Raw genomic sequence first — 24,732 nt, 5'->3', positions numbered from 1 at the left:
TCACACACACAACTTTTACCAGATTGGTCTCTGCCATGGGGAGTGAAAATGTGAAACTCATAAACTTGCAAATGCATGAATATTGAAAACAACTTTGCATATCATTGGAAAAAATAAAATAAGGTTTTTTTTAAAAGAAAAAAAAGAAATTAAATCACAGGTCCTAAATGTAGTCCTAAGCCCTGGTATGTTGCTCAGTTATTTTCAAGAAAAATGGGGAGAGCCAAGTCTTAAAAAGTGAGGAATGTTTTGTTCATTTTGTTCTAAAATATGATTGCAACTGAATGATACAACAATGAATACATCCTTCTTTGGAGAGATTGTTTAAATCAACTTCTTTTTTAGTGGTAAAAGAGTTCATTAAAATAAAGTTTTCAGTGACCTATACAACAGGACACCCTTAATATATAAATAAATGTAAAAGTCAAAAACTAGAATAAGCACCTTTCCTCAGCCTTCTGTTCATTCAACTCTTTTCAAGTTAACCATCACAGTAAGTATAATTAAAAGTAGTTAGAAGAGTATATAATTAGGTAATTTAATAGAAAAAAATTTTTTAATAGATCCCAGAAGTACCTACAGGCTCACAATCTAGGGAACCATAAAAATAAACTTTCTTTTATTCACAACGTTTCTTGTTAAATTTTTTCCTTCCTTTTCTGTTCCTTCCTTTCTTCATTTCCTTTCTTCAAAATTTATTAAATAAATCAAGAAAACAATGCGCACATTAACAGCAAAATTGTGAGATGATCAACCCTGATGGATGCAGTTGCTCTCAGCAGTTCAGAGAGCTAGGACAACTCTATTAGACCAACTAAAAACAATTCCATCTCCATATAGAGGAAGTAAAACAAAACTAAACAAAATAAAAAAAAACTTTCAGAACCTGATGACCACTACATTCACTTTTTAAAAAACATCTCATGTATTTCTTTCCCTTAATCCTGATTCCTCATACCGAAAATAACTAATCTATAAACATGTTTAACACAAATGTGTATGTTTAATATTTACCTGACTATTCACCACTGAGAAGAGGGAGGTAGGAAGAGAGGGTGAAAGGAAATTTTGTAACTTAAAAATATACGTATCCATATGGATGAATGTTGAAAAACTTTTATAGCATGTATTTGGAAAAAGTAAATATCAATTAAAAAAAGAAAAGATTATTAAATGGCTACTATGTGCAAAGCCCAGTACTAAGTATTAAAGTTATTACAAAGAGATATAGCATGATCTCTATTTTTAATCAACTTGCATTCTAATAAAAATGATAAGATATAGAATAAACACAAAGAGCAATATTATAGAGAAGAATACAATCAGTATTATAATAGATGTGTAAAAGAGTATTATGATAGCTTAGAAGAAATACTGTAGGGTTCTTCCTTTTTCCTATGGTTCCAAGAATTCCTAGAGGTGGTTAACACAGAAGAAAATGGTAGTATCCATATGGAATATGGGTACCCAACAGAGTAAGGAGGACAATTTTCCAAAATAAAAAGGTTTTAACTTCTGGTATATGAGTTCAAACAAACTCTCAACCCCAGGGCACCTTTTACATTTTGTCTCTCAAGCAACAGAAATCCTTAACAATGAATTGCTTATCCAGTACTTCTGCCCATTGGAACAGCATAGTACTGTCTAGTAACAAAGACCTGTCTTTGAATTATGTTTTCTTTTCCTTTGTCTGGAGTAATGCCTCCCTTTTCTTAAATGATTTCTGTCAACCATGAAGTTTTTCTGGGTCTTGCCTTGAAAAATGAAATCATGATTGATTGGGAACATATCAAAATTGCTTTTTTTAAAATTTTGCTTTGTTTTATTTTTTTCAAGTGCCAACTTGGGTTTGAAGAAAAGCAGTAGTGGTGACTAAGGGCAGGTAACCCAGAGCTAGGAAATGAACCTTAACAACAAATGAGACATCTAGATGATGTAGAGCACAAGGTTCTGGGCTTGGAGCCAAAACTGAGTACAAACCCTGCCTCAGAAACTTGCTAGCTGTGTGACCCTTGACAAGTCACACTCTCAGTCTCTTGATCTCTAAATGAGTTAGACATGATGGTCTCTGAGGTCCAGTTCTAAATATATGACCTTATGAGAATGGATACAAAATGTCTCCTACTCATAAAACATTGATTATCAAACTAGAATGTTATTTTTGAGATCTCTCCTTTTTCCTTTATAACTAATTACTCACGAAGGCTTGCCAGTATATGCTTCAAAATGTCTACCATATCTTTCCACTCCCTATCTCTGCTTATCCATTCCCATTGCTCTGAGTTGATTCCCAATGTTAATTTATGCCCATAGTTCTTCCAAGATATTTGCTTCTCTTTCTGTTTACACAGGTGTTATAGAGAAGGAGGTGGGTTCTCCATTGAATTCATTCTCCTAATTTCACATCTGTGCTACAATATAGTAAGAGAGTCCCTAAGGACTGACTGGAGAATCAAATAGGGAAAGAAAATACCATATTTTCCAAAAAGACAAAAAAAGGGAACATGCACAAAGGAGAGGTAGTCCATCATAAGTGAATCTTGGATGTGTTTTTTGAACTACTGCAGGTTAGCACGAGGAAAGTATATTTCAGGGATAGAAAAGTGAGCAGCCAGATTGGAGTACAGAATTCATGTTGGGAAAGAGTTATAGATAAATTAGACGAGGTATAAATTCTTGAATGTCCAAATGAAAATTTGGGGACTAATCTTAAAATTTTGATAGATCAATATGTAAAAGAAACACTAATAAAATAGAAGTATTCATTTTATCCATTCCTATAAGTATCCCAATGAGAGAGGGATTGGGTAGTGAAATGGACTGAAAAAATTAGGTCCAGAAAACAGCAAAATAAAAAAATAAGAAAATGGTCTGGGACATAAGGGTTTTCATCTTGCTTGCCCCTTTAATGACTCAGTCTCTCAGATTGCCTTAAAGCCTGGGATGAACAACAGTTTGTGGTAACTTGCTCAGGAAAAGAGCAAAACTATGCCAAATGTACAATGGAAGAAAAAAAATAGAAGAATTTTGTTACTGTTGTCAACATTTTGGATGATGAATTAAAGTAAATATAGTGCTCTTGATCTCAGCAGCTTGAACTGCAATACTTAATAAAACTTTTACCAATTACAACAAATCTGTTTTGCCCTCAGTGATCCATAACTTTTGGGGGTATTAAGAGAAAGAGAGAAGAAGCTGAAATATATTAACAAAAAGTTTATTATGGTTCTGGGTTTAAAAAAAAGACTTTGTAGCAGCAAATGTATGATGAGAATATAAGACACTTCAACACTGGTCTGATGAATAAATAAATAAATAAAACCCAGAGGCAGAAATACCAAATGAGATTTTGTAGTCAAACTGTGACTCAAAATGTTTGTTTTTTTCCTTATAACATGATAAAGTTGTTCATTGAAAATCTAAAGAACCTTAGCCAATTCTCATCAAAATAGAGACACATAGATGGAGTTCAGAAATAAAACAAAATAGACATGAATGGTAAATGAGAATTTTAATAATGATTATTATGCTTTGGTAAATCTTCATGCATTAATGTATCTTCCAATTGAAATATTCCTGTTAGAGAAATAAGGTATCCTATGTTCTTTTCTGACAAAGGAATAGTCATTTATTTATTATTCTATTCTCTTAACTCTGCAAATGGATTATTCTTCCTTGGAAATAATAACATAATATTTCTCTTATCTACACATGGCAATCCAATATTTTCTAAAGTGCTTAATGCTGTCTTATCTCTTAATCATCAACTATCCCTCAAAGGTAATATGAGGAGGAAAAGCCTATAGAGAAAGCACTGAATATGGAGTCAGGAGGGTAAAAGTTCAAATCCTGCTCAGACACTAGCCAAGTAACTCTGGTCAAGTCACTTAACCTTCTGTGTTTCAGTTATCTCAGCTGCAAAATAGAAGTGGGGTGAAGGGGACTCAATGACTTCTAAATCCCTTCCAATTCTAAATCTATGTACCTATGAGAGAGAACTAGTATCCCTAGAGAGGGCTTAGAACACCAGAGTTCTTGACTTGCATCAAGCACATACTAGCAGTAAAACCATAAACAACTCACTTAACCTCTAGATAAATCTCTAAGACAGGACCACAGACAAGTTATCAGGTTGTGGAAAGAGTTTCTGTTGTGGGAGTTTTTCATACTGATGAAATCACAGGTCTGAAAAAAAAAGTACACAAACAAAAATTTCTAGAAGATAAGCTGGAAAAAAAAATTATCTCCATTATTCAGAAAGTATATTGAGAGGAACTGGAGATTTGATAATATCTCACATTTGTATAGCACATTTGAGTTTTCAAAGCACTTCAACATATGAAAAGGAAAAGATAAACCCTAAATCATAATTAATACTACAGTAAGAGTATGCTTTTGCCTGATACATTTATATAAATGTGGAAATTGGTAACTATCTCTTTTTTTTCATTTTAATCTCTCTGAATAAAATGAATATATCTAAGTCACTGCTACTTTTTACTCCCAACAAGGGGAGGGAAATAGAAAGGTGATTTTTTTCTTTTTGGAATAGTATTCTGTTTATAAAATAATGCTAAATGTTTAGCAAACTTCAATGTGTGTGACCTCCACCACCCTCAGCCTACTGAGCTCTAGTCTAACACTACATATGGCATTCCCATTGGTGGTGATTGCTATCAGACTGTAATTGAAAAAAAGCCACACATGCTCAAAAGTCTTGTGTACAATGTATACAAATGTCATTTTTTGATTTGGGTTTGCAACTGATATCTGTAAAGTTTGTTAAATGCAGTTTTAGCTTTTATTCTTTTTCTCTTCCTCTTCTATTCTTCTTATTCCCAAGCCCTTTTCTAAGAAGCACCATTTCTTTTTTGCTTCAGCATTCTCTCTGTATTGGGGAAGGAGGATGTTGCTATTATTTCCCCAACAGGAGAGAATCATGTAAAAGAATTAGATCTTGGACTTCAGTGCTTCATGTGTTTCTTTCACCCACCATTGTTAGTAGTTTTCTTGTTTTAACTCATTCAGCAAAATACTAGAGTGAGTTCCTTAATAGAGGGAATGATTTTATTATGTTATCAGTCAGCTAACTAGCTAGCTGGCTAAGCTAGCTGGCTACACTCGTGCTTTTCTTTGTGTACCCAGTTTAAGAGAGTGTCTAGCAACATAACAGACTTTTATTAAATGTTCTTTGAGTGACTGGGGGTGGGGTGGGGTGGGGTGGGTGGAGGAGTTTCATTGTCATCCAACTTCATTCCCAAAGATAGTGGTGGAGGGTAATACTCCTTTGTTCTGATTCTATCTATAGAATTCTTTTCAAAGTTAATGGTACTTATTGTGAGATTCTCTGACTCTTTGAAGACATTTATTTCAGTTCTCTATCCTCCTACTAAGTCTCATCATTGTTTAAAAAAAATATTACCACATATTCATCTGATTTATAATTTGTACTACAATTCTTATACTCCCATACTTTGTAGTTTCATGATGGGGTGGATACTAACAATAATAACTGACATTTTAATAGTACTTTAAAGTTTTCAAAGTGCTCTACATATATTAACTCATCTGATGTACATAAGAATCTTGTGGGGATAAGTACTTTAGGGTGATCAACCCCCATGAAGATTGTAATACAGTTTCACCTAAGTAGATAATATTCATGAATTGTTGAATCTGAAAAAAAATTTCCCCTGGTGGTACCTTGGTACAGAGGAAAGAAAACTGAGAGAGTCCATCAGGGTCGACCTGAATCCCACCTCTAACACTTATTGATTTTGTGTTCCTTAAATACTCTGAGTTTTAATTTCTTCATCTGTAAAATGAGACTTAAAATATTTTACTCACAGCACTCTTTGAAGGTCAAATGAGATGTTTGTAAAACTCTTTGTAATATTTATCTGGCTATATAAATATTAGCCCTACTAGTAATGAATTTCTCTACTCTTACCTAGATATTTTGGGTCACAGTCAGTTACAGAGCTCAGTTCCAAAGATTTTCTAATGTAGTAGGAAGTGAAAGATTTTCTGCTGTGCTGACATAACCTTTGAGAACTCAAGTTGTGGTAGGAAGGTCAACAAGCCTTTCTTCTGAATGTGTTCTTTACGATGGCTGTTCTCTGTAGTTCAGAGAACTATAGATCTCAAGATGGAAGGGAACTTAAAGATAATCTAATCCAATTCTCTCATTTTTTATATAAATATTTTATTTTTTTTCCAATTATATGCAAATAGTTTCTACTGATCATTTTTTTATAAAGTTCTGAATTTTACAGGTTTCCTTCCACCCTCACTTCCTTCCCCCTAACCCCCCCCCCCCCCAACAGAAGGCAGTCTGATAATCTTTACTTTGTTTCCATGCTATACATAGATCAAAATAGAATGTCCAGTTCTCTCATTTTACAGGTCAGGCCCAGTGAAGCTAAATGATTTGTCCAGGATCACACAGGGAATATTTGGCAAAACTGGGATCTGAATCTCAACCTTTGGCATTCCCCCTTGCTTTCTGTACTGATGCCTGAAAATCCCCAATTTACCCCCCCCTCTCTAATGCAACATAGACTAAATATATTTGTAGAATCTATATATTCCCCATTGAGGAGAGAAATGCACCAGGTGGACCAAACCATCAAGATAACCACTACTTCACATCATTCTCTGCACATCATCCTACTTTTAGCAGAGTTAACCCAGGACCTTGAGCCCAAACCATTCCCACAAAAAAAGAATAGAACATAATTTTGGATTAGAACAGAAGAATCCCTGAGACCATCAGCCCTACTTCAAGTCCTATACTTGAGATCATCATCCATAGGAATAACTCCTATGCAAATAGAATCTAAAAACTACCAACTGGAGCTATCAATCAACTTCCACAAGTGAAATTTAAGTCCTAGAATGCAAGTATGGCAGAAGAGGCAAAAAATTTTTAAGTTATCATCCTCTCCATAATACCACATCTCTTAAATTCACAGAATCTTAGATCTAAAGGCAGAAGTATATTTCTTCAGAAATAGCAATGACTCCAGATATAGGACCCTAAGGAGAAGTAACCAGGGAAGTGTTTCTGTAGATGCTACAGATCCTTCAGGAGTCACACTTAATGAAGAACTAGAAAATAAAGTTATCATCAAAGTCTTTGCGATTTTCAAATGGTTAAACATCAGATACAATTATGATTTATCATTAGAAATGATATCAAAGAAAAAATATTACCACACCTACTTTGACATTACACCTTAAAGACAGTGAGATTTTCCATTCAACTTGCAAATGAAACTTCCTATAAAAGTTATCTCTTCCAATTAGATTTGAGAGCCTTAAGAGCACAAATGGCCTTTTTTTCTGCATACTCAGTACTTTTTTCATGTTAAGTGCTTGATTATTTTTTCATTCATTCATTGTAGTATTTTACATTGGACCTTATACAGTGGAATATCTATTGAGCAACCATACATTCACCTATCTCTTAAGAAGCTTCCATGTGAACTATGGATACTACAATCACCCTCTTTGACTTCACATTATAAATTTATTGTTAGAAGTAGTTCATCTTCATAATGACAAAGATGAACATTTTTGTTGTTTTTTATGTCATTGATGATATTCCTATTGTATTAGAGTAGCATCATTATATGGTCCATAGCCTTAAAGTCTAATAATTCAATAAAGCACTAGGAGAGGAAATGGGTACTTTCTTTGATGCTAAGAAAGAAGAAAACCTATAATTATATCTATATAATTAACCTACATAATTACCATATTCAAGATTAAAAAGAGGACTTCCTGCTTTTCTGCTTTTCTTCTACTCTGCAAAGACACCTATGAAGTGTTTTTTTTTTATTCTGACTTTGCTGGCATAGATAAATCAATCAATAGCTAGCTAGTTAGATAGATGATAGATGGATACATAAATGGATGGATGGATGATGGATGGATGGATAGAGAAATCAATGGATAGAGAGATGGATGGATAGATGATTAAATTTAAAAGTGATGCTGAGGGACGGCATTTGAACAATGTGATATGCCCAGACCCCTGCATTTCCCCATGGAATGGTCCTAATTCTTGAATTTCCCACAGGACAGCTGAGCTTCCAAGAAACTGCCAGTTCAGAAGATAAAAGTAGCAGCAGTAGCTCAAGTGGAGTCAGGTACAGCATATGCACTGTTAGGTACTATGTTTTCACAACAAGCAAGAATGGCTTCAAAACCTTTCTGTTTCTCTCCAATCCCTGAGTTACACCAATGCATATAAATGGATAAACCTATTCCAGAGAGTCACCCAGCTCTGCTCTCAGAATTGTTAGATCTTTATTTGATCTCCGTAACTTTGGCCCCATTTCTTTCTTCCATAAAACTAGCCTAATTTCTCTCCTTGATGATTTCCTGCTTTTGTGACCAGAGTTTGCTTTTAATTACTGAGAAGCATTGAATGTGTTCCAGCCCTCTCTCAACCTGAGTGATCCTGATTAAGTTAGATACACAGGATGATGATTTGTTTTGAAGGATGGAAAATGATTTGTGGGGAATATATTGTGAAAATCACCTTGGTTTGGATCTGACTTTAGACCAACAGTTTGTGAAGGTCAAAACAGAGCAAAGAGAAAACTGGCTTCTGCTGTTCTAAGGGAAAAATCTCTTGCTCATTTCAACAAATGTTATTAAGGGCCATCTCTGTAAATCCTGTTCCATGCTCTGAGGATACAGAGACAAAAACAAAACAACCTGAGTCCTAAGGGATACTATATTCTATTTAGGAGAAAGAACAAGAACAAGATAAGAAAATATCATTACTTTAAGAGGAAGAAGGCATTTACATTTTGTAAGCAAAGGCTTGGTCTAAGAGATGGTACTTGGGCTGAACCCTGAAAGAAGCTAAAAATGTTAAAAAGTAAAGGTCAACATGGAGTACATTCTTGGCACAAGGGACAGTCTGAAAAAGGTATGACAATAAGAGCAATGTTATGGCTTATCCTAAATGCATCGAGCTTTCCATTCTAAACATGGAATGTGTTAATCCTTATGAAGATGAATATTTTCTCACTTGGGTATATCCAAAAGATATTTTTTTTTAAGGCAATAAGGGTTAAGCAAATTGTCCAGTGGCCAATGTCTGAGATAAGATTTGTACTTAGATAATCCTGACTCCAAGGCTGGTGCTCTATTCATGTGTCATTTAGCTATCTTTGATATTTTCAAAATATACATTTCTTTTTTCCTATGGTTTCTAAATGCTTCACCATTTAGCAATAGAGTCTTGGGCACAGTGATGATGTTGGTCTTTCAGTCTCAAAGAAAATCATGACATCGGGGAGGTGTTGCCAAGAGAAGGACATGAATTGGATTTGAGTGAGGAGGGGTGTGCTATGTCACCAGACTCACTTTCTCCTCCAGAGTTATCTGGGTCCAGTGGCCAGATATAAATCAGGATGATTGGAGATGGCCCTAGATGTGAGGCAGTCAGGGTTAAGTGACTTGTCTAAAATCAAACAGCTAGTTAAATGTCTGAGGCTGGACTTGAACTCAAGTCCTCCTGACTCCAGGGTTGATGTTCTATCCATTGTATCACCAAACTGCTCCATACATAGTGGGAATTTAATGAATAATTAATATTGATGAGGTTGGTGAGGAACAAAAGAAGAAACTATAAAAATCTGAAAACAAATACCCAGCATCTATATATATTTTTCCAGAATTTCTGTGAGGATAAAATGAAATAAGATCTTCAAAGTGTTTTGTAATCCATGATACTGTATAAATGCTAGCTATTCATAATCATCATAGAATAAAAACCAAATTATATTTCTGAGAAATGCTAGCTTTTTTCATGTTTTACCTTGCATGTGAGAAAGACTACTGGAAACATCAATTTCATATGCCTAAAATTTCTCACTTACATGAAAAATAGGCATATTTTCAATCCAATTGGGATGTTGAAATAGTTACTAGGAGAACAAGATTTTTTTTTTAATAATCATGTAAGCACTTATGGCACTTATGATGATTGCTTTCAATAGAGAATTTAAGGAACTAATTTTTTAAATTGTGTTTGGGATTGAGAAAGAGACTGAAAACCTTTATGTTGCATATCATAAAGTTTAACTCAGTCCTTAAAAGTCATCTAATCCTACATATGTGTATGAGGGGTGGGGGTGGGGGTTGGGGGAAGGAACAGAGTGTGTATGCACATACTCACTTGGAGAATGTGGAAGAAACCATATTTTCTTATCTCCTTTTCCATCCTAACTTTTACTTTTCCCAGTTTGGCTGCTAAATGACTCTCTTGGCTTATTGTGAATGCGAAAAGGAGGAAATATCCCTTTCTTCCTTAAGGAAACTTATAGAAGGATATTATCTCCTTGCAGTGAAAAACAGTGCATTTAAATTATAGGACCTGGGTTTGAATCCTATCTCTAGACATCTAAATCACATCTTGTTGCTCAAATTTGTAAATGCCCAAAGCACCAGGCACCATGGATAAAACACAGGAAAAGATTATAACACAGTCCCTGTCTTCAAGAAATTGATGCTCTAATTAGGAACTGAGAAAAATATGCATATGAAACAACTCCAGAAAAATACAGGATAGTACCAAAAAAGGGGGGCAAGGAGTTAATATGAAAAGCAGGTAACAGGCATAGGAATTAAATGACAAGAAAAATCACTGATGGTTGAATAAACCCTAGTAGGAACTAAAAGGAATTGTAGAATTTATATTTTTATATTCAAAGAGAAATAAGGGAAAGGCAATCCATAGAGAAATGTAGTATCACCAAAGTTATATATATATGAAAATGAATAAAGAATACAGTAGAATGAAAAGACAAGCCAGACAAGAACAGAAAGTTTCTATTCTACAGTAGATAAGATTAGCTAGGTAAGTGAGTTTAGGCTCCTAAAATTAACTTGAATTTCATTTCCATGTTTTGTACATTTTTCTACTTAATAGTATATCTGCCTGGCACTTTTAGGTTAACAAGGTTTTTTACATACTCTGTGTCTTTTGATTTTCACAACTCTGTGAGTATAGGTATTATTGCCATCATCATTTTGAAGATGAGAGAAGGGAAAGACTCTAAATTCAGTGCCATGCTGCTTTTTTAAAGGATGGAGTGCTTCCTTCCTCTTTCCAAGAGAACACTCTTCAAGAAATATTATCTGATTCACTTAACTTCCTCTGAATCAATTTCAATGCACCTACCCAAAGAGTTTTTTGAATAACTGGGTTATTCTTGTGTTGCACTGAAAAATCTTTAGTCTTTTTTTATGTTTTTATATTTTGTGAGTATCTTGAGGACAGGACCCTGGTATTTTGCTTTTCTCGACTCTAATCACAGTCCCTAGTACATTGTGCAAGATGGTGTGCAATATCTATTAATGACTGATTGACTAAAATAATTACAAGATAGGTACCATTGTTTTGGCCAACTCATGAGCTATTTCAGATTATCTCACAGTCCAATCAATTGTACAGTGGACAATGTGAACAATCAGTCCAATCTACTCATTTAGCGATATAAGAAGACATCTTGGCACAATTGAAAGGAAACAAACTTTGGTATCAGAAAACCTGGCTTCAAATACTGCTTTTCATGACATCTTCCCATGTAACATTGCCCAAGTCATTAACTCTATTGTACTTTAGTTTTGTCATCTACAAAATGAAGTGGATATATGTAATAGTCTTTGTGATTCCTTAGGATTCTTGGTCCATGATTCCATTCTCTGTAACCATGAAATAGTTAATAGACCACACATAGAAAATTCTGATAATTGCTATTGTTTAGCCACATCTTCCTCTTTGTGATTCCATGAACTCATGTCAATAGTGTTCATGGGGTTTTCTTGACAAAAGTACTGGGGTGGTTGGCTCTTACTTTTCCAGTGGAATAAGGCAAAAAGAGGTTGTGACATACCCAGTTGAGGTCACTTAGCTAGTGTCCAGCTAGACCAGATTTGAATTCTGGTCTTTCTGACCCCAGGTTCAACTATCTATCCACTGAACCATTTTACAGCTTCACTATAATAATAGAGAAACATAATTGAGTGTGGAATGGGGGAGGGGTGTGTGTGTGTGTGTGTGTGTGTGTGTGTGTGTGTGTGTGTGTGTGTGTGTATGTGTATTTATATGCATATACACTCAGTTTTAGATGAGGACAAAATATAAATGTTATAAAAGCAATTTCTTTGTACAGTAATTTCTCATTTTAGTGTAAATGAGGTTCTAGAAAGTATTTGTCCTAAAAATTGAACTCTACCTAACCATTTTTCTGTGTCTCTTTTATTGATTCATTGTTGAATTTATTCATTGCTTGCTACATTCTTTAAAAAAGAAAACAAAAAGCGGATGGAACCCTAGAAAGTACTTTACATAGCACAATCTGTAGGAACCAGGGAATACTTAATGCCAGATAAGTCTCTTCTAGCTCTATATTCTAATGACATGCTGTTACCTCTTTTAAAATATCTCCCCCCCTCAAAATTTTATAAATAAGGCTTTTGTGTGATCCCTTGCACTTTTTATTTTAATAACTGGCATAATGAGGCAGTGCCTTATTACTTTTCAGAATACATTTACTCTTCCCCCTTCTCTTTTCATGCCCATCTTCATGAGCTAAAAGGATGTTCTAATTGAGTTGCACTGTAAGGCTATTTTCTTTGACTTGGTTCTTGCTAAAAAAACAAAAAAATATGTGAACACATAGCAAGTGCTTAATGGTGCCTATCATATAGTAATAGTGAATTAATAATGGTGGAATGGAACTTAGGACAAAAACAAACTGCAATCCAACCAAGAACCACATTTATTTTTCAATAGACAAAAATATGCATAAGATTATGACTTGGCATTCCATCTCAGAGGAAGGAATATGAAATTACTTCCTGCATCATCAATTCACTGATCATAACCCTCTAGATATTCAAACTGTACTGAGCATGTTCTTCCTGCCTCTTGGACAGAATGGAATGTGCTGAAATTAAAATAATAAGAGAAAGACATAAACTCCTACATCCCTTTTAAATTTGGTTTTATTTTAGTACTTTTAAAAAATTAAGGTCATTTCTGAATATAGATGTACACTTTCCCATTTTAAATTTAACACTTCTTTGTAAAGAAGAAAGATAGGTGAGTGAAAATAATCTATACAATGATCATGTATGATATTTTATATAACATTCTGTCATTACAGTCTTCTGCCTCTCTGCTGAAAGAGTAGTGGTATGTTCTATTGCATATTTTCCAAGAACAATCATGGTTGTTTTTATTATTCAGAGTTGAACTTTTTTCTTTAATTCATGTTCTTTCTGCTTCAATTATTATGTATTCTTTTCTTCAGGATCTACTTAGTTCACCCAGAATCATAGGATTTCTGTGTCAAAAAGCTTCTCAAAAACCATCTACTTTAACTGGTTTCCAATATAACTTATGAAGACCCTTTTGTCTCAGTTCGTAAAAATCTCCCCACAATTTTCTGAATTACTGAAATTGTTTTGTAATTAAATTTTTTAAAACAACCATGAACTCAAAATGCAGGGTGATTTGACTCCCTTCCTTTTCACTGAGTTTCCTCTAAGACACAAAATCAGACTAGCTTATAGACGTTGGAAAATCTTGCTTATAATGAGAGAAGTTAGGCATCTTTTTTTCTCACATTCATTGGCACATTGCCTTCCTGTCCCAGGATATGTCCTGGATATGATTTGATTTATGTGTAAAGTCTTCCCAAAAGAAGACAGTGGAAAGGTTTTTAATGTACAGTATTAATCAGAAATGGGCTCGATATTTATTTCTTACACCAACAAAATGATTTAAACACATAAAGAAACATGTGACAACAATCACCATCAGTCTGCTATGCCAACCTGTTGAAACAAATCTTTTCAGAAAAGCAGTTTGTATGACTGTTGAATAAATTTGAATTCCACACCTATAGTGAGGTAGTTCAAGGACTTGAACTCCACTTTTTGTGATCTCCAAAACAGAAACTTCCCTCATTAGATAATTACACGCAATTGTACCAATCTCTTGAGATCATGAGGTCACCACCAAGAAGACCTATGCAGGAAAAGAATCAGAAAGAAAAGGCAATCAGCTCATGTCCAAATTCTAGTTCACCTAGTTGAAATCTGTTCTTGCTACCATATGGGAAAAGTGGACATGAGACCAAAGTAGGGGAAACTCATTAGCCCTACTCCTACTCTATCCAGAAAGAACTATTCTACAGCTTTGAGGAGAATCAAAAGAGGCATGAAGTTACTTGCTGATTTAAGGATCACATCATTATTAGATCTTCTAATAAGGAAATTTCTTCCATCATCTCAAAGCAGAAGAGTCTTTTAGCATTGAGTAAAACAAACCGGGAAGTTTATCATCTCCAATGGACCCAAATATTGAGCTAGCACACACATGCCAAGTAGAAATTGATAGGATAACTCTATACTAATCCTGTTCAAACTTCAGTTGCACAATAATAGCTATTAGATTGCTATGCCTCAACCACCCATTTTCTTTGCTATTAGTATTACTATGAAAATTTACATATATGGACAGAAGGAATTATTTGATCTCCTTAGGGTATAAAACTAAAAAGTGTACAGGGTATGAAAAGTTGTTATTTTTTCTCATTATTTTTTCAAATATAATTTTCCAAAAATTTTTTTCCAAATTGTTTTCCTGAATGCTTGGACCAAGTTATACCTTGAATAATAGTACATTAGTGAGACATTGTTTCTTCTTTGTAATCAATCAAGGTTAAGTTACTTGTCTAGGGTCACATAGCTAGCAAATGTCTAAGTTGGATTTGAACTCAGGCCATCCTGACTCTGGGACACTCCTAGCTATTTAAAAAAATATGAAATATATTGTCTTCTATTTAATTGAAAATTCATCTTTTCTTCCAAAAGAATATGCTGAATTTTGCAGGGTAGTTCTAGGTTGTAATCTAAGGTCCTTTGCCTTTTACAATATTATATTCCAGGTCTTCTGGTTCTTTAATGATAAAACTGGTAAGTCCTTCAGAATTCTTATTGTGGTTCCTTGATATTTAAATTGTTTCTTTTTGGTTGCTTGCAATATTTTCTTCTTTCATTGAGAATTCTGAAATTTGACTATAATATTCCTTGGAGTTTTTATTTTGACATCTCTTTCTGGATGTGATCATTTCCCATGAAAATTTCCTGAAAGAATTTCTTGCCTCTTGCCTACATTCTTTAAAAAGAAAACAAAAAGCGTATGGAACCCTAGAAAGTACTTTGTATAGCACAATCTGCAGCAACCAGGGAATACTTAATGGTCTCTTTTTTTAAATTGGGTTTTCAAGTTAGACCAATTATTCAAAAATTATCTTTTCTTGATCTATTTTCTAGGTTGGTTGTTTTTTTCCTAAAGGTACTTTACATTTCCTTCTATTTTTTCGGCCATTTTGTTTGTTTGATGGAATCTGGGTGTCTCATAAATTTATAAAACTTCCATTTGTACACTTCTAATTTTGAGGATTTTATTTTCTTTCGGCTAGATTTTAGATTTAGATTTAGATTTCAATTTTCAATTGATGTTTTTTAGTTTTAAATTAGTTTCTTTCTTTTTCCAGGTAGTTGATTTTACTTTTTGATGTGTATTCCTTTTTCCAGTGAGTTAATTTTATTTTTTTTATGAATTATCTTCCTTTTCCAGTTTGCCATTTTTACTTTTAAAGAAGTTGATTTTTGTTTTTTTTAGGTTTTTGCAAGGCAAATAGGGTTAAGTGGCTTGCCCAAGGCCACACAGCTAGGTAATTATAAAGTGTCTGAGGCAGGACTTGAACTCAGGTACTCCTGACTCCAGGGCCAGTACTCTATCCACTGCGCCACCTAGCTGCCCCAAGAAGTTGACTTCTTTAGCCAATTTTTGATAATTCTCCTGCATGAACTCATATTTATTTTCTCCCTTTTTCTTTTTTTCTTTCCTTTTTAAAATCATTTTTGAGCTGTTCCAAGAGGTCTTTAAAGATTTGAGACCAATTCATAAACTCCTTTTAGGCTTCACTTGTAGGCATTTTGTCACTGCTTTCTTCTTCTGAGATGACATTTTTGTCATCCTTATAAGGATAGTATTTATTTATGGTTAGCACCCTTTTTGGCTTGTTTTTGCTCATTTTGATAGTGAACTCGGCTCCTGAGGTACAGGTTGTATAGTCCCAAACTTTTTGTGCTGGGGCTGGTTTCTGGTCATTAGTTTATTGCTTGCCAAGGTGATATGTAGAGGTTTGTTCCCTTCCTTTTTTGTCAAAGCAATGCCTATGCAATGATCTCATTCCTGCATTGGGGTAGCCTAATCCAATCTTTTCTGTTGCACCAGAAATTCTATGACTTGAACTAAGTCATGCTGGCTTGCTAAGCCTTGACCTAAATTGTACAATAGCTATGAGTCCCCCAATAGCTTTTTAGCTCTCCTATCTATGCTGGATTATGGTCTCTTTTTACCCCCAAAAGATATACTTTTACTGTAGTTCTGCCATGATAGCTTGAGTTGAAAATTTGTTTCACTCTTTTTTGTGAGTGTGTGTGTGTGTGTGTGTGTGTGTGTGTGTGTGTAATCTGTAGTTTCAGGGTTTGTGTAGAGACTTCATTTTAAGTTGTTTCAGGAAAAGCTCTGGGAGCTTCCAAGCTTTGGGCTACCATCTTGGCTCTACCCTGAAAGTGTCCCGAAATATATTGACTAGATTTCTCCCTCAAAGATGTTGATGGTTTGTTCTTTTTGTTCTTTCTTACTCCATAATATCATACGGACCTCTAAACCCTAGAGCACTTGAAATAAAAAGTATGTTTATTTGGGGATTGGACCCATGGGAAACATTTTCATCAGTCCTTGAATCTTAAGTAGTGATTATTGTGAAAATATACATGTGCTAGTGTGGTCCTGGGGCTTTTTTTTAACCTTTTAATAAATAATACTTTTTTTTCCCCCTGCTGTGTTTACTTGAATTGCTTTGCAATTACTTCTTATCAATATAAACAACTATATTAAGTCTTGGGCATCAATGTTGAACCAGCTTTCTGAAAATTTAAACAATCAACTTTTCACAATAAAATCAAATGCAGAAAACCTCAGGGGCCTTCATGATTGATTTTTCTTAGAGCTGCAAAAATGTTCATGAAGTAGCAAAAAAAGAACGAATAAAAAAAAATCACTAGATGTGGTATTTGGGGAGATGGGTCTGTTTTTTTCTGAACAAAAGAGCCACTTCCCTATTACCCCAGGTTTACTATAGCAGTCACCCATTGAACGCCAAATAATTTCAAAAGGTAAAACTACTCTGTAAACAAATCCAGAACTGAAAAAGCAATTGAATCATTAACCAGAAGTAAATGCTGGGTGCGAGTGAGGCAATGAGACTTATTTTTCTAAAGAACACAAGAGACTGGGTCTTACTACTTTAAGAAACAAACCATAACTGCAGCAGCAGCAGAGTGAAATTTCAAAAGTGAAAGCATGAAACTTCTGTAGTCACCAATTTTTTGTTCCTCAAAGTCCAAGTGACTTTTATATAGTAAGGTGAATGGAGACCAAAAATAACTACACCCTAAATACTGTCCTCTTTTCCTAAGATTATTTTAATGAGTAATGAAAAACTGAAGATTGTCTCTCATTTTCTGACCCAGTTGATTTGATTTGCAGCTGACATACCAGAAATAGTTCTTTCAAGGTGTGCTGGACTCAAGGGGGGAAACATACTCCCTAAGTGTCCATAGAGAAATTCAAAGGGCATCTTGACAATGTACAATGTAAAACAAGTGTCAAATTCATAGCCTTCTGGTGGCAGGCAGTCCAAGACTTCAAGAGTGTGGTCCAAACCAAATAAAGATGTAATTGGGAAACATTTAGCAAAATAAATAAATTACCAGCAACACACAAAAGAAATATTCAAATACAGTTAGTTTTCTAACTCAAAATGCATCCTGCAAGAATTCTTATGTACATTTTAGAGGCCCTCATTTCTATTTTATACCACTGATAGAAAGAACAAAGGTCATTGGAGTCAGAGAACCTAGGTTTATGCTTTACCACGCACCATGGACCAGGGTTTCCTCACCTGTAAAATAAGTCAGTTACTTCTAGGATTTTAGACCTATAATGGACTCATCTAGGGGTCCAATTAATATGTCTCCCCCATACTCTCATCTAAACCTGATTCTAAGAACCTCAGATGACTGCGACATTCTTTTATACTCCAATAACAAGATATTTCAACGATAAGTTATATGGATAATTGAGTTTGTGAGTTTTAAATTATTAATCCATTTTTAGTCCTTTAAATTGATTTCAAATGAAATTTTCCATTTTACTCTCTCTCTAAGATACATTTCTTTCTGAATAAATTTTCAGGCTTATTTCATATAACATTACCTCAATCAAATTATATTATAATAATTTCTGTATTCTGCTGTCCAGAACCCTTCTTTGGGTTTACCTAGAAAGAAATTCATTCTTGAGCAGTTTCCCTCAAATTTCTCTTTGTCGAGACTCCTTATTCAGAGTTTTCTTTTTGTACTTCAGAATGTGGGTCCTATCTCTAACAAAGGCAAAAGGATCCTCAGATGTGCCTATATACCACTTCAGATGAACCACAAGCACCTATGATATGTAATCAAAATAAAATTTCACTCCATCAATAAAAATTAAAAATATGTAATGAAATGTATTCCTTAGAACATTCTCAGACTTGTTCTTACTGGTAGGTTATACAGAACATGCACAGATATTTTCTATTAGATTCCATTCTATTACACGGAGGTCTAGTGAACCTACTTCAAGCAATTAGTTATTAGAGGAATAGTAATGTGTGATATAAAAGAGAAAAGGACTCAAGGGGGCCTGAAGATTTGAGGTATCCCTCTAGTCCACAATGTGTGTATGCCTAGCTCCCTAATAATACTTTAAATCTGAACCCACTCTTCTCAGGATTATTGTGTGTGTAACTTCCCTGTTTGAGATAAATCATTTTTGTAATGATTTTTCTTGCTATACCTTCTTAGTGAATTCCTTTTTCCAAAAGTTAATATAATTCTATTGTTCAGTCATATTTGGCTCGCTGTGACCTCACATAGGCTTTTCTTGGCAAAGATACTGAAGTGTTTAAGACCTTTTTGAGTTCATTTTACTTTATTTTATTTTATTATTTTATTTGAGGTTTTTGCAAGGCAATGGGGTTAAGTGTCTTGCCCAAGGCCACGAGGCTAGGTAATTATTAAGCATCTAAGACTACATTTGAACCCAAGTACTCCTGACTCCAGGGCCAGTGCTTTATCCAATGTGCCACCTAGTCACGCCATTGAGTTCATTTTATAGAAGAGGAAACTGAGGATTAAATGACTTGTCCAGGATCACAAAGCTGAGGTCAGATTTGAACTGAAGATGAATTGTCCTAGTTCCAAGGCCAGTGTGCTATATCCCCTGCACTATCTTGCTGAAGTCCATGTATAATCAAGATCACTCTTCCTCCCTCCATGGATTCTGTTTTCAGAATAAATAAATCTTCAAAATTTATGTCAACATCCTGTGGTTGAGGCTTCTCTTTCTGAAAGAAGAGAACTTAGCTTCTTTCCACAGAACCCATAGCAGTTTTGAAGGACAAGGTTCAGATTTTCTCTATGTCCAAGAATTCCACCTCTAATCTCTCAGAACAGAAACTCCACTCTCTTTTGAGCTCTTCTCAATGTTTTCTATCTAATCATTTCTCGACTCTTCTGCTATTGCTCTTCCCACATCATAAGTTAATTTCATAACTATAACCCCTCTCTTATCTCTACCTCTTTTCTGGTGCATATCCATGTCCATAATAAGTTGGATTAACTGTTAGACTTGTCTATCCCCCCCCATTAAAAACCAAATCTGAGCAAATTGCTCAAATCTACAATATTCCTGATTCAATAAATCATTTTCTTTTTTTTTTTTAATTTTATTTGGTCATTTCAGTCACATCAATTGTGGGTGGAGCCTATCTGAGGGTTTTCTTTTTTTTTAGGTTTTTTTTTTGCAAGGCAAATGGGATTAAGTGGCTTGCCCAAGGCCACACAGCTAGGTAATTATTAAGTGTCTGAGGCCGGATTTGAACCCAGGTACTCCTGACTCCAAGGCCAGTGCTTTATCCACTGCACCACCTAGCCACCCCAATAAATCATTTTCAATGGGCTGGGAAATAGCCAGGGCAAAAATACTTTTCTTAAGGCATTGTAAAATATGAGGAAAGTTCTGAATTAGATGTCAATGAAGGTGTTTGCCTATTTAATAGATTTATTCAGGACCACAGCTCTGACCTCTAGGGCTTATTAAATGTCCTGATGACACTCCTTAAATTTCCTTAATAAAATGAAAAATACTAAAATGATAACTCTGCAATAAAATTATAAATCTCTGCTATGAGGCAATTTGGTTGAATATTTATTTAGAATATTGTTCTCATGGAAATGTCACATTTTCACAAAAATAAAAGAATTAATAGCATTAGTGGGGTGTGGTTATATTTTTGTTCTTGCATTGATGGGCAGCTTCTGACTTGCAGTTTAAAATTCTGATTGAATCTTTTCTTTTTCTGCTGATTACCCCTCTCTCCCTAAATAAGAATCTATACAATGTTTAATCTTTGAATATATATATGTGTGTGTGTGTGTGTGTGTGTGTGTGTGTGTGTGTGTGTGTGTGTAATGACTATATTATCAATAAACAAGTTCCAGGTATAAGATTTTACTCTTCTTTGTGACTTTCTTACACTTCATCTAGACTGTTCAAAGCAACAATGAACTTTTAGGAAAGAGACTTTAAGAAAGACAAGTATAATTAACACTATCACCTTGACCATCCTTAGCTTATGATGGGAACAGTTCAGTATCCAGAACCCAAGAGCCATGGGAATAGCAGATCAAATGATTAGACTCAACTCATAAATAATGTTAATGAGAGAAGAAATTATTCTGGAAACTATGACAACTTTTCTCATCATCATAAGCAATAATTGACCAACTGCTACCAACATGCTAGATAGGCAAAAAATTCCCAGGCATGGTAGCACCCCCTAGTCCACCATGTTTGCATCTTATCTAGCCTTCACAGCCATCATTCAGGGAAGCAAATCCTATAGAGACATGAAACAGCATGTGAAATGCAAAGTCAAAACACAATTTCCATCTCAACTTCTTCTTCTTGGACTCTAAAGAAGACAGGCACCATGAACTCAAGGACCTTTAAAATAGCAATGCCCTCAGACCATTACCATTCCATAGCATCTTCAGATGTGGAGATAAAGTTTTATATCTGTTCTGGCTACAAATACTAAAGGACCACTGTTTGATATCAACTAAAAATATGATTTTATTAGTTGAAATGACTCTAAAAAAAGATATTACCATTTGCTTTGCTGCTATACCTTAAAGATCATTGTGACTATTTTTTTTTCCTTCTGATTTGCAGCAGATAACTTGTCCTAATGTGAGTTCACTGACAACAAGGACTGTCTTACTTTTCTATTCCCATCTCAAGTGCTAAGCTAGTATTTTAAAATAGGAAATGGTTTAATAAATGCTTCATTCATACATTAATTAATGAATGCATTTATTCATTCCATTGACAGAATGTATTCTGCATCCATCCTTTGTTCAGAGGCAGTGGACTGAACCAGCAAGGGAGACAGACCCTTAACCAGGACCCATAAATTAAGGATGCACTAACATGAAAATGGATCCTTTGTTACTACTAGACTTCTGGACCTAGTGGAACTTTGTGATTGAATTCTTTCTCATTGATTTCTTATGTCCTTTACTAATTTTGCTTTTTGGATCTTCCTCAGATACTGAGGCTAATTTCCATTGAGACTAACTCATTCACATTTGTATTCTTTGATTATCTTTACTGTTGATATTCTCTTGATATTTCTTTTTAGATACTGTTTCTTGCCTTCTCTGCCCATTATGGTTCTCCCATGGTTGGAATTTCAAGATATAACAAACTTTCAAAAATGATTCTAGACATGAATTTATTACTTCATGCTACAAAACACTGGGAAATAACATAGGTGCCACTCTAATTTTGCTAGTTCCCAATTAAATAAAAATTAAGTAGGTTGTGATATAATAGAAATTAATACAAAGTCAAGTGATAAAGTATATTTTGAACATAAACAACTCCCTGTGTCTCAGATCTTTCATTCACCCAACCACACTTATTGAATTGCACAGCAAAATGACCCCCAGATACTTCTGGTCTTATTTGAAAATCTACCAAAATCATGGTTTTGGCTGAAAACAAAACTTAGAACAAAATTTGCAAGCATAAAGTTATAGAACAACATGGCCAAAAATGATCATGAAAATTACTTATGGACAAAAGAGATTTGCATTAATTAAAATATCTCATCCCTACAGAGAGGGTTAAGAAGAAAGATTGACTTAGAATCAAATAGTTCAATTTTATGATTTTACATCAAACTTTACAAATGTGTTCTTTAGTTAAGAAAATGAAAGGAAGATTAAAAAAATCTCACAGGGAAACAGATAAGATATCACAGAAGACCTGAATAAATCCATTATCATCATCACAGTCACATTTCATCTCACATTTATGAATTTGTGCAATTTTTATCACACTTGTTGTTAAGGGATAATCAAGCAGGTGCCATTTTATGAGGCACTAATTCAGGAGTGATTCCCCAATGGAAAATCCAAACACAAGGGTCAATGATTGTGAGTAATAGAAATGCTGTGATTAGGAAAGGTGGGAAGTACCATAAATTCCACCATTGCTCCCTGGAGCAGTGTTTAGCTGTCAGTTCCAATCCTGACTAACTCAGCAACCACCAATATGGCTAACATATTTTTGGTCTGCCACTTCAAAGGTAGCAGAAGATGGAAGCCTTTTGTTTATTTTAATAAAATATGTAAGGGTGTGTGTGTGTGTGTGTGTGTGTGTGTGTGTGTGTGTGTGTGTGTGTGAGAGAGAGAGAGAGAGAGAGAGAGAGAGAGAGAGATTTGAGATTTTTACCTAAACCATTCATGCTAAATGACAAAAATATTTAAGGAAGGAAATCAATTAAAATATTCATTTAATTAAAAGACCCATAAGTTCATAAAGATATTACTATGAGGTTGCAAACTTCAAAGTCAATCCAAGAAGACAATGCAAAGTTCTAATTCTCTAACATTCATTTCTAGGTCCATGTGAGCTAAATATTAAAGGTATTTTGTAGATGATGGGAAACTTCTATTCACATCACCCCCCAAATTCAAAATATAATAGAATCCTGTATATTATCCAGGTACCTTGAATAGCTCCTAAATACTTATCCCCAAGAAAAATATCTCCAAATACTACCCAGAAATGTACCTATACTGAGGGAGAAACCTGAGAGTTGGGTCAGATGCTTTTTCAGTTTCTGCCAATAATAAAAAAGGGATTGTGTCTTAAAGGAATAGATTATATTTCTCTCCACTCCTGGGTAGATCAGAAGTTATGACTAATAATTCTTCAAATTATCATATAAACAAGATTATTTTCTCATTATTCTGGGGGCAACATTAACAAATAGATTGAGTTGTGTTTAAAGTTCCATCATATTAAGGATCTTTCATGCAGGGGATAGAGCACTGGCCTTGGATTTGGGAGCATAGGAGTTTATATCCAGCCTCAGGCACTTGTCACTTACTAGCTGGGTAACCCTGGCCAAGTCACTCAGTCCTGATTGTCCCTCATCTAGTGCCATCTCCAGTAGTCCTGATTCATAGGTGGCCACTGGATCCATCTGGCCCTGGAGGAGAAAGTGAAGCTGGTGACTTAGCATAGCACCCTCTCACTCAAATCCAATTCATGTGCTTATCAAGGTATCACCTCCCTAATATCGTGGTCTTCTTCAAAAAGGAAGAACAAATATTACTATTATGACAAAGAGATTTAATCCAAAAGTTTTTCTCTTTTCTCTGTCTTTTTATAATTCTTTGAAATTCTCTTTGAAAATGTTGTATCCTGGGGTGGCTAGGTGGCGCAGTAGATAAAGCACTGGCCCTGAAGTCAGGAGTACCTGGGTTCAAATCCGGTCTCAGACATTTAATAATTACCTAACCTTGTGGCCTTGGACAAGCCACTTAACCCCATTGCCTTGCAAAAACCTAAAAAAAAAATGTTGTATCCTTTGCACCAAACTATTATTAAGGATATATTATTTATGATGTGATGCAATGTTTGTTTGTTTGTGTGTGTGTGTGTGTGTGTGTGTGTGTGTGTGTATGAACACACTGACTTGTCTCCTCTTCTGTAAAATGAAGTAGTTTGAATAGTTGATCTCTAAAATTCAATGAACATTTGGCCTAATAAGGCCTCTTAAACTCACTGAGTTTTCTTTAGGTCAATATGCTGAACAGTGATTTTCCAAAATATGGAAAATAGAACATTGAAAATCCAAAAGAATTCCTCAGTTGGATACCTATAACGATCCATTTGGAGAATTACTTTTACTTCTTCCTGGAATTAATAGTAAAGTTGTACCAATTAATAAGAAAAATAGAAATCAAGTCATTGATGCTACATTGAAAACACTAAGTAATCAGCACCTTTTAAATGATAAACTAATTGATCATTGTCTCTTTCTTTCCTGCTCCTATTCTCATGGTCAAGATGAAGACCATTGATCCCTATTGGAACAGGGATGGTGGGGTCTGAATGAATTCTAACCTCTTCTGGAAAATTTGGGAGTGGTCCTAGTTTGG

This window comes from Macrotis lagotis, chromosome 1, assembly GCF_037893015.1.
Source record: "Macrotis lagotis isolate mMagLag1 chromosome 1, bilby.v1.9.chrom.fasta, whole genome shotgun sequence".
In the NCBI taxonomy this organism is placed as follows: Eukaryota; Metazoa; Chordata; class Mammalia; order Peramelemorphia; family Peramelidae; genus Macrotis; species Macrotis lagotis.
The sequence above is the reverse complement of the archived record's forward strand: the minus strand, read 5'-3'. Positions refer to the sequence as shown.